The sequence below is a fragment of the Equus caballus genome, chromosome 17, assembly GCF_041296265.1.
Source record: "Equus caballus isolate H_3958 breed thoroughbred chromosome 17, TB-T2T, whole genome shotgun sequence".
Lineage (NCBI taxonomy): Eukaryota > Metazoa > Chordata > Mammalia > Perissodactyla > Equidae > Equus > Equus caballus.
Genome location: NC_091700.1, coordinates 46,134,636 through 46,144,582, shown reverse-complemented (window position 1 = coordinate 46,144,582; position 9,947 = coordinate 46,134,636). Strand labels below are relative to the sequence as shown.

Sequence of the window (9,947 nt, the reverse complement as noted above, 5' to 3'; positions counted from 1 at the left end):
CAAAAATGAATGGCTTGAGGAATTGAGCAATTAAAAGCATCCCTGATTTACATCTCGGCAATCCAATGAATGAATCAACTTAAATGATTCCCATGGCAGGAAGCTAACGACTTACCTCATCTGAAAATCTTTTTTTCTCCTTACTTAAAAAAAAAATTTCAGGGGCCGGCCCAGTGCCAGAGAGGTAAAATGCACACGTTCCGCTTCAGCAGCCTGGGATTCGCCGGTTCGGATCCTGGTGCGGGCATGGCACCGCTTGGCAAGCCATGCTGTAGCAGGCGTCCCACATATAAAGTAGAGGAAGATGGGCTTGGATGTTAGCTCAGGGCCAGTCTTCCTCAGTAAAAAGAGGAGGATTGGCAGCAGATGTTAGTTAGGGCTAATCTTCCACAAAAAAAAAAAAGAAAGAAAATCTGGTTAGGCACTTTTGCTGTTACATTTGCTTTCTCTCTTTCTTTCTTTCTCTCTTAACACATATACACATACACACACACACTCTTTCTTTTTTGGCTAAACCACTGAAACTAAGTGGTATACATCCTGACACTTCATCCTATACTTCAGCATGCATCTCCTAAGAATAAAGATGTTCTATATAACCACAGCACTATTTATTATCACAAACATCTAAGAAATTAACATTAATCAAATAATACCATCTAATCTACAGCCCCTATTTAAATTTTTGCAATTGCCCTAAAAATAATTTCTTTTGTTGTTGTTTCTTTTTTTTCCCCAAAAATCTAGGATCTTATCAAGGTATATGTATTGCATTTGGTTGGAATACCGCCATCCTATTTCAGCACCTCTGATTCTCAATAAATTCTTCCCAACGTTAAGCCAGCATCACCTCCTTGTACATTTCACCTCTTGGCATTCTCCAGTGGTTCTCAACAAATCCCTAACATCATACGTGCAAAGCTGAGTAGTCTGTTTTCTGCGACAAGATTGAAAAATCAGAGGTCAATACTTAGCTCATTTCAGACTTACATTCTAAGAAAGTCCTATAGCAAAGGTCTCAAATCAGTGGCCTGCGGGTTGCATCCAGACAACAGATACGTATTGTTTGTTCCACTCACTGCATGTGTGCACACATGTGTGTGTTTAATAGGAATTCGTTGCCAGAATTTAAAAATTAGGAGTTTTTTTTTTTAAAGATCTGGATTTCTGGTTCTTCTTTAAAAATGAAATCAGAAGAATTGGTAGCACCGGGCCCATATTCCCAAAAAGCACAATGGTAACGCTGGCCCCATATTCCCAGAAAGCACAACTGGCTGAAATTAAGTAGCAGCTGCTTCCTTTAGGTAGGCCTGGGCCCCATTTCCTTAGTCCACAAGATGGATAATGTCTCCTAGCCTCAGTTGTCATCTTTCATTGTGATGTCACTGTTACTTTTCTTACAGCTGGTCTCCTCTCATGCCTGTAACCTGCCTGGTCTCCGCAGGCATTGGTATAACCCGTGCCGTGTGCTATTTTACAATATTCCCAGCACCTTCACATCACCATCTTCTTCTTGAACAAATTCCATGAGATAAGTAGCACTGTTATTACTTTCTCCATTTTCCAGAGGAGAAGACCAAGGTTAAAACACGCAGTTCCCCTGTAATAAGAGAATAATTTACTGAGATATGGAAATCTGGGGAACAATGAAATGTGCAGCACTTCTGATGCAGATGAAAAGATTCTTTCAGAGACAGTCGCCAGAAGCGTGTGGAATCTAACTCTGCTGTTGCGAAGGGACACCTATTTTAAGTGATGTTACATCATTTTCATTAAGCTTATTGTGGATGGACTTGAATGGATCCTTCAGTTGGTTGCCATGGAAACCATGAACTAGTGAAGGCAGTCTAATAGCCCAGGTCACGTGAATTTAAAAGAAAGAAACTTTTGAAAATACCTCACTGAAGAATTTCAGGCATGAGAAGAAGGATAAATTATTCAAGGTGCTTACGAATTCCATCTGAGAAGCACATGCTAATCAGAAATCATGTCTGAAGGCAGAGGCCAAGTGAGTGAACCCTCATTCCTTCCTGTTTAGCTCGAATGCCTGCGTGGAACTGAAACGAGGACCTCAGGCCTCAGGTCTTCCGAGGCTAAGTTATTGCAAAGAGATAAAGGAGCTTTTGTCTTCTTCTTAGCTAAACACGATCTGGTTACAGGCTCCTCTCCCTGGTTTCCCTCCGCTATATGGAACATTTGCTTATGTAAAAATATAATCAACAGAGATTCACAAAGACTTTCTTGTCTACTGAGGTGGAACAGAGATTGCAGGCTTCACCCCCAGACTCAACTTGGCTTACGTGTTCTTGCTCAGATAATTAACTCTCCAATTAAACTCAGGTCTGGAAAACAAGGCCACAGAGTCCTCTGAAATGTTGAAGCCAGAAACAAATGGACATGGTCAACAGTCAGGGAACACAGTGTCCAGGACAGTCAAATATAGAAGCTTTCAGGGCCAAAAAATTCACCGAATCTCCTGAGTGATTTATTTTACAATCTAGACAAGTTTTAGGATAAAGATTTTAAAACTCATTTATTTTTAGCTAAACCTCCCTCCTTTCAGAAGGAAAGGACATACTCCCTGGCCAGTGACCGTGAGAGGAAGTCAAACTCCCTATAAGGTACCAAGAATGGTGAGTAAAACAGAGAGTATATTTTTCAAGCACAGCTTCCAACGTCGAATCAAGTGTGTGAGTGATATGCTTTATTAAAAATAGTAATGAATCTTTATAGTAATTACCATGACAGAGAAGATCTTTGTTAGAAGGGAGAGTTCAGAGCACACACTTGGGAAATCAATGCAGGATGATGAGACTTAGCCCCATGGATGTAGAGGAAATACCGGTACCTGTGCGCAATGTCACCAGGCGTGGGGTCTTCGGGAATAACATCTCAGCCATGGGGCAATTTTGCAGGCAGCAACGGAAGAAGTGAGAGCGAGCTCTGAGAATAGGAGTGAACAAGATGACAGTTTCTACCCCCAGACAGTAATGATCCCGTGGGAACAAGCATTAAGCGCATTTTTACAAGTGTGATCAATGATTTAAAAGAAGTTTAAAGTCTACGGGTAAAGAAGTTGGTGCACAGGTTCACCGTCACTCAGCATCGCCAGGGCAGCTAGCATGGGCTTGAAGGTCAAATGGGCTCATCTTCTCCCGCCTTTGCGGTCAGTGACCTTGTGTTGGTAGCTCAAAATCGGCCCTGGTGAGAGTATTTACACCATGAAAATCAGCAAATCTCCTCCTCCGGACAGCTGGCTGTTAAACAATACCAGCACACCGCTGTACATGTCCACTGAAGGAGTAAAAGATGTAACAGGTAGGAATATGTTTACTAAACCATAGCGTATGAACGAATGTAAGATGAGAAAAAGCAATAACAATAGTAAAAACAGTTGTGCTATAGTTCTTTTACTCCAAAAGTTTATAAATGCAAACATATAAAGAAAATAGAATGGTAATATTACAGCATTCCTATAAACCTTAAACCTGGGTTATCTCTTGCGTGGGCTATAGCTACGTGTAGTGGCAGAATTTTAATTTCATTTCCAGGACAACATTTTGTAAAGATTTCCTCTTCTTTGCCCATCAGGATAACAGAAAACACAAAAGATCTAGACATCCACAAACGCGAGTTCTAATCCAGTTCTCTTCCAGCAACTAGGTGAGTTTTGATGTAAAGCTCAGCTCTTATCCACTCTGTGCATCAGATGCCTCATCCAACAAATGGAAATAATAAAAAATGTCCTGTCTACCATCATGAGCAAGTTTCAAGAATCTGAGAGTCATAAATATTTAGAGCTGGAAACTTAGAGGTCATTTGTCCCACCCCTTGCTTTACAGCAAGCACATTGAGGCCCCATAGATCAAGTGACCACTCAGGGTACAGCTAGAGGGTGGTATGGCCACAATCAGAACCCAAGGCTTTCTCCTGTGCTGTGTTCGCCATGCCACACTCTTCACACGTGGAATGAAAGCTCGTTATTTAAATGGCTCAAAGACGGTTTCTATGTATTGGCTCCTGGGTCCCTTATTTTTCCACTACAGGCTGAGACTCATTTGCTCAAAAGCCCACTAGCACCAAACTCAAATTTTTACACTCTAGTTATCTAAAAATTAGCCCAAACAAGCATATTTTTAGCCATTCAGAGCCCGCCTGTTTTGCATACCCCTCGAAACCTCACCCAACACCTGCTGGCCATTGATAAGACAGAACCTTGTAATTACAAGACCCTAAGCCGGCTCTTTGGAGCTCTCTGACCCAGAGACCCGCCGCTATGCTGCTCAGCTCCCACCTGATTCCCCTCTCTCCTAGGAGTTCCCTTACCCTCCTCCCGCTCTGCTCTGGATGTTGGCCTCCTGGGGCCTCTGGATGGTCTCATGCTGTGAGGGACTCCCCCTCTCATGCAACCCTGTCCAAGCATGGCCAGTAAAGCTTCTGTGGTGCTGCCACTCGTGGTCAGAACTTTTTCCCTGATCAGCCCCAAACCCCTCAAACCTCCTACAAAAGATGCAAATGTACTTTGAACAAATGTCGCAGAGATGTTTGGTGCTGTCCCTAAGACTAAGGGTGAGAGCAAAATGGACCCCGAATGCCGGTTTCCTGACTCCCTATGGGCCTTCACATTGTGCAGCAAGTCACATTAGTACTTCTCCATCGAGCCATGTGCGCATAAGTACTGATAACGTGGCCTAATCAAATCTTACACCTCTCCTATGCTTGTTCACAGGCGCCAAAGAAGAGATTAAGAAAAATTCATACAACAAACTGGGACCTGAGGCCACAAAGCAAATGCTGCGCTCATTTGATGGACATCTGGAGCACCAAAATGAAACCCTGAGATGGGAGACGATGTAGAATTCACTCAAGATGTGGCTGTCACCCAAAGGCAAAACTGCTTTAGAAAAGAAGCCAAGCAATTCCAGTTTAACACTGAAGTTTTCATTATTTCAAAAGCTCTGGAATCTAAATCCTGCCCCTCAAAACCTAAATACATGCATTTTTACAGTGTAATCATACAAACCTATTCAGCTGCCTTAAATATTTCTGACAAGGTGGGGAAACAGTCGACGGGCAACTGGGTGAACGATCCTTGCTTTCCCTTGCCACGGGCGTAGGGGAAAGGCCATTTTACATTTTAAAAATTATTGGTTTGATGAAATCAAAGAATGAAATATTTTGACTAGATTTTCCTGGTTTGGGCTGCTAAATAATTGCCCCTCCCAATCATCCCCCCAAAATCTAAGCTCTAAATTCCACTCAATTTTACTTGGTTTGGAATTACCATGTTTTGGAGAAAAAGTAACACTTTCACTCTGTACTTTTGCCAAAACTAATAATGATAGTTGACATGGATTGATCAAAAATACGCAAGGCACTGCATTGAGGGCTTTGAATGTATTTACACACATCGTCTTCACAGCAAACCCAATAAGGTGGATACTATTATTATTATTCTCATTTTACAGATGTGGGAGCTGAGGTACAGGATGCTTAAGTTACTTGCTCAAGATCAGGCTGCTTTTAAGTCAATTCAATTTGACTCCGAAGTTGCCTTGCCCAATGCAGCAGCTGGCAGTCACACAGGGCTGCTGAGCACTTGAAATGTGACTAGCTTGAATTGAGATGTGTGGTGAGTGTAAAATATACATTATATTTTGATGACTTAATATAAAGGAAAGAATGTAAAATAGCTCATTAATAATTTTTAAAATGTTGATTACATGTTGAAATAGTATTTTGGATAAACTGGATAAAAGAAAATGTTATTAAAATTAATTTCACCTCTTTGTTTTTACTTTTTTTTTCACGTGGCTACTAGAAAAGTTAACACCCCATGTGTGACCCACACATAGGGCTCACATTATACCTCTATTGGACCACGCCACTCCAGAACCTGAACTCTTCACTATTTTGCTTTACCCTCCAAAGGAAAGAGTTTATACTATTCACATTAATGAAAAGGTCTGATCTTCTTTCATTGCAAGACTTATGTTTTGTTTGTATGTGAGGAAATTAAGGCATAAAATAGTTGAGACCCACAGTCAAACATTAACCCTGAAACAATCTTCAAAGCATGCTGAGGACAAAAGATTGCACACTCCACTCTCAGCTTTACTCGCTTGACCTGCTTTCCAACTTGGACCAAAGCCACTGAGTTCAAGAAGTTTAATGACTGTCTGAGGTTTAATGTCTAATCAAAAACCAAACACAGCCTTTGCTTGTGTGTCAGCCCTTGCTTTATGCCCACCTGTGCTGTGCACACAAATAAGAACGCAGCAAGTTTGGGGAGGACGCCAGTCTGTGTGACTTTTTACCAGAGGTCATGGGTTGGCTTTTATAGAACTAATACTTCAATTATTTAATGATAACCATTGGGTTTCCATTTTCAAGGAAAATGTATAAAACACACGTTCATAAGCAAATCCATTGAATGACATAAGGAATCTTTAGAAAGCCTAAGCTATTCATAAGTTCTAACCATGGACTGGCTCAGAGCTGAGGCTGGATTTTCATATTTTCTCCTGAAAGGTCCCTAAGCAGAAAACATTTCCTGAAATGTGATCAACTCCACAGATGCCATCTAACAGAACAGGACGTGGCAATTAAAACCAAAGACGTTCTTGTACTTTCGGCAGAGCTCTTGGTGCAACCCAGCCCCCATGCAGCTCTGGACATTTGAGGTCTGTGCTTATTTGCTTAGCTCTCTGGAGTCACAGGGTGGCTTTTCTGTGTCCCTGAGTTCACCTGTGACAGCTCTATTTAAAGGGCCTTCATAATGTCCCCAACATTTGCATTTGAACCCAGTCTTCAGCTTAACCTTTCAACACTCCGTCTCTTACCTTTTCTCAACATCTCTCTCCCTCTTTAGTCCTCTTATTTGTCTTTCTTCTTTGCAAACATGTAAAGGAAGAGACCGTGACACTGAAAATCTTCCTGGGGAGGTAATAGGACTGGCCCTCCACCCTGTGGCCCCTACTTAGTGGGGATTAAGTGTTCCTCCCGTGTGTCTTAACACTGGGCAGCTGTCCCTGAGCCATTCAGGATCAACCAATGACACTCCAGAAGGCTGAGGTGGAGAGAACAGAGGCCGGTACGTTTTATTCATAGAACTGTGTGCCTACATAACCTCTCTATATATAGTAGACCCAAATATTGCCTTTCACAATTCCTCATCGTTTAATCTTATCTCTCTTGACTTGTTGTATGTTTGATGTTCCTAATGGACAGCATTCCATGCGGCACGGTGGAAAGTATACATAAACCTTGAGGCTCAGATTCTAATCACTGTTTATGCTGCTAACTAGCTGTGTGGTTTGGACATGTCATTGAACCTCTCTGGGCCTGTTCTTCAGTGAAGTGAAAGGTCGAATTGGATGATAAGCTAGAAGCCCTTTCTGTCTACAATTCTATGATCCTTGATCACCCAGATCATCTCTAGCATTAGTATCCATTTCTTAAAATCTTCATTTCCTGTGACTCTTGACTCCAAGGGATTCACTCTCCTTGGAGATTTGTGGTTGCCCCATGACAAGCAAACTGCCCAGGTCTCCTTACAAGGTGGCTAATACGACTCCATCCTGGACTCCAGGACAATGCCCAAGTTTCACTGTAGCTGCACAGGAGCTAAAAGTAAACATTTTCTTAAAAACTTAAAGGGAATGAAATCAACTCATAAAAGGGTAATTTGTAGGAAATGCAGTGTATACATTTATTTGTATAAGAATCTTGTGAAGTTTTTATCATTTGTTTCTTCATTTGCTTATTTTTGGATTCTTGGCTAAAAGGAAGCACTCCTTCTACCCCACAGGGTCCTTCCAGAATTACTGCTGGAGGCTTCTAGTCACGTCTCCTTGTTTCCAGTTCTCCCCATTCCATCCTGGTTTACAGACTGTCACCAGGTAAATATCACTAAAGCCGCTCTCACCACACTGCGCCTGCTCAGAAGCCTCCCAGCTCCCTCTTGGCCGGCTAGATTCAGCACAACCCACTCAGCCGGGCCAGTCAAGGCTCCCCGTCACGGCCGCCATCATCCTGACCAGCCTTGCCTACCGCTGCTCCTTATCACAGTGCCCAGGGCTCTCAGCACACTGCGCATCCCTGCAGGACCCCACATCACATCATTGCGCAGTCTCTTCTCTCCCAGGAATGCTCTCTACCCTCTCTGCTTGACCCATCCAGTCAGTTCTGTAAAATCAATGTCAAAAACGACCTCTTTCATGATAGGCTTCTCTTTCCCTCAAAACCCCGTAGACCAGCACTGTCCACGAGAAACAAACGTGAGTCACCTATGAAATTTAAAATTTTCTAGTAGTCATATTAAAAAAGAAAAAAAAGATGAAATCCGTTTTAATAATATGTTTTATTTAGCCCCATATGTCCAAAACATTATTACTTTAACATGTAACATTGATTAAAAAATTATCAATGAATTATTTTACTTTTTTTTGGTACTAAATCTTCTAAATCCAGGGCGCATTTTATACTTACAGAACCACTCACTTAGGATTCTAAATTTTCATAGGAAACATTCATAAAGTTTAAAACTAAAAAAGTAGATCCACTCACCCAAGTTGTTCCAAACATACTAAAAACTCTGCCAGTAACTGACCCTGGTATTGGTTTATAAATTTAAACTTAAATTCATTAAAATGAAATAACAGTGAATTTTCAGTTTCTCAGTCACACTAGCCACACTGCCAGTGTTCAGTAGCCACATGTGACGAGTGGGACTGTGGGACAGTCATAGACGGTGGCCCCCCAGAGGCATCCATCGCATTGGGCTTTGGTTAGGAAGGGATCCTATGTGTGTAACCTCAGCTGGATCCCAACACCCCAGGGGGCAGAACTGCATCGTCCTCTCACTGCCTCGTCCCAAGCACCTAGCATCGAGCCCGACACATCCTAGGCTCTGCATAAATACTTTATAGATAACTGAAGGAAAGAGTAAATCAAGAAGGGCTCTGTTCTTCCTACTAGGTTATTAACAATTTGAGCGCATCTTTTACTCTTCTTAGCGTTTCCTATTGTGCTAGCACAGTGGCTTGTGCCTAATAGATGGTCAACAAGCATTTCCTCCTCACTTAGATGAATTCAGGATGCTATGACCAAATAAGTTGCATTTTTCATATTATTTTATATTCACTCATACAAGAAGCACATATATATCATATGTTAAAATATCTCCTAGGGTTTAACTCTTTAAAATTCCTTTTAGTGTTAAAATCAACTAATTTAACCATGTTTAGTGTTTAAGTGTTAGGACCACACTGTAAAGTGATCGCAGGAGTATTTCCTCCTTAAGCAGTGCTCTCAGCAGGGAATTCTGACAGGTTCTCGCTCTTCTCCCTCCCTTTCTCACTCATGCATTCATTATTCAATGAATTGAACGATTGACTTCTAAAGAAATACAGGCACTCTATTAAAAAACTTGAAACAGGATGAAAAAAAAAGAAAAGAGACTCAGAAGGAAGAGAACAATGGTACACAGAGTACCAAGACCAGCTGGTGGCAGCCCCACCTGGAGCAGACGGTCCACAGGCAGGGTGCGGGCGGGCGGGGAGTAACAGCGAGGACACCAGCTTCCAGGAGATCTGGAGCTTATCTGGAGATCAGGACCTTGAGAGACAAGTCGTGTTTCTATGACAGAGGTATTACCACAAAAGAATAAGCCTGGTTCTTATAAATATTCTCAACAAAACATGGAGTCCGTCTCATTTGTTCATGGAAAAACTCACGACCCGGCAAGGTGAGGGCGATGGGCTGAGACCGGTGCAAATGCAAGGTCTTTGGACCTTTATCCTGGAAGCTGAGCACTGGGGTGCTGGGACGGTGTCCTGAAGATTCCTGAGGAGTCCTGCAGTTAGGAACCGAAGAGTTTATAATCCCTACCACCAGGTTTCACTGTCCCATTGCAACCCAGGAAAGGTTATCAGAGCTCTCTGTCT

General features: G+C 42.1%; 1 long non-coding RNA gene across 1 annotated transcript; it reads left to right on the top strand.

Moving 5' to 3' along the window:
• The first annotated feature begins 1,405 nt into the window (after positions 1–1,405).
• Positions 1,406–5,024, top strand: LOC111768591 (uncharacterized). Its single transcript, XR_002801026.2, has 3 exons — positions 1,406–2,633; positions 3,592–3,663; positions 4,730–5,024. It is a non-coding gene; the product is annotated as an uncharacterized lncRNA (long non-coding RNA).
• Positions 5,025–9,947: the final 4,923 nt, after the last annotated feature.